Source organism: Mus pahari, chromosome 8 (genome assembly GCF_900095145.1).
Source record: "Mus pahari chromosome 8, PAHARI_EIJ_v1.1, whole genome shotgun sequence".
In the NCBI taxonomy this organism is placed as follows: Eukaryota; Metazoa; Chordata; class Mammalia; order Rodentia; family Muridae; genus Mus; species Mus pahari.
Genome location: NC_034597.1, coordinates 47,269,228 through 47,270,472, shown reverse-complemented (window position 1 = coordinate 47,270,472; position 1,245 = coordinate 47,269,228).

The following is a 1,245-nucleotide window of genomic DNA, read 5'->3' as shown; positions in this document are numbered from 1 at the left end:
TAGGGGATCAGGGGTGGGGGGAGGGTATAGGGAACTTTCAGGATAGCATTTGAAATGTAAATAAAGAAAATACCTAATAAAATAAAATGATAAGTAAAAAAAAAATAAAAAGAAATGTGATGTTAATCAGAAGCAGAGGTGCATAGGTTTAAAATGCCTGTGAGGTCCCTGAGCCCACACCTCCTTCCTCCCAGTCCAAGGGTTTGTCTTCTCTGTTCTCCTTCAACTGAGCAGCCTTCCTGGGTGGATGCCACCAGTCCTGATTCTCCTGGCCCTGCTTCTGCCTCTCAGAGCTGGAGCAGGGGAGTGAACAGCCCTGTGGCAGTGATGCCATCCCATGACACCTCTGGTGACTTTCTGCCCGGCAGTAGTCAGGAATTGTCCTGGCACTGGACCCAGGATATTTCTGAACCTCAGGTACCAAACCCAGACTTGGAAATCGGGCACTGGTTAGACTCTCAAGACCTCAGGAAGGGAGATGTGCCCAGAAAAAATCATAAGCATGCACTGCTCTCAGCTTCTTTTTTAATCAACTGGAGACTGAGTCATCCTTAGAAAGAGATGTGGCAGACAATGCAAGATACAAAGAGTACATCACTAACTTGACTACAGCTGAGGGAAAGTCATGAATGGGCTAATTTGTCATATTGCTCAGAGCTACCTGGCCTGAAAGCATCATAGGATGACTTAGGAGGAAAATAGCCACAGCAGAAAGACAACTGACTGCAGGATCAGGCTGCTGGCCCACTTGAAGTAGTTTATCCTTTAAGCCAAAAGTGTAAGCCAAAGCTGCAACCCAAGGTTTCCAAATCAAAGGTGTGGGCAGACAAATTATCTCCCTGAAAATGGTTACATTCAACTGCTTTTGCTTCTGAGCCAGGTCCAGTGACATTTGCCTGTCATTCCAAGGCTTCCTGGGCTGAGATAGGAGGATAGACTTTCAAATTCATTCTTAGCATAGAACATCAGTTGATAACACCAAGCAGAGCTGCAGGGTGTGTTGTTTGGTTCAGTTTGGGGAGTGCAGCTGTGTCTTAGTTTACGCTATAGACCCCAGAATCAAGCATGCCAACTTACCACTTATTTTGTCCTAGTTCCAAAACCCTTGGGGTTGGGCAAAAAACATGCAGCTAAAAAAAGCAAATCTCCTTGCCTCCTAGTCTTAAAGGGACCAAATATGTTTTCCATTTGGGAATCTGGAATTAATTTGGTTTTAAAAAGTGAATTTTGCCAGATGTTGAGGTA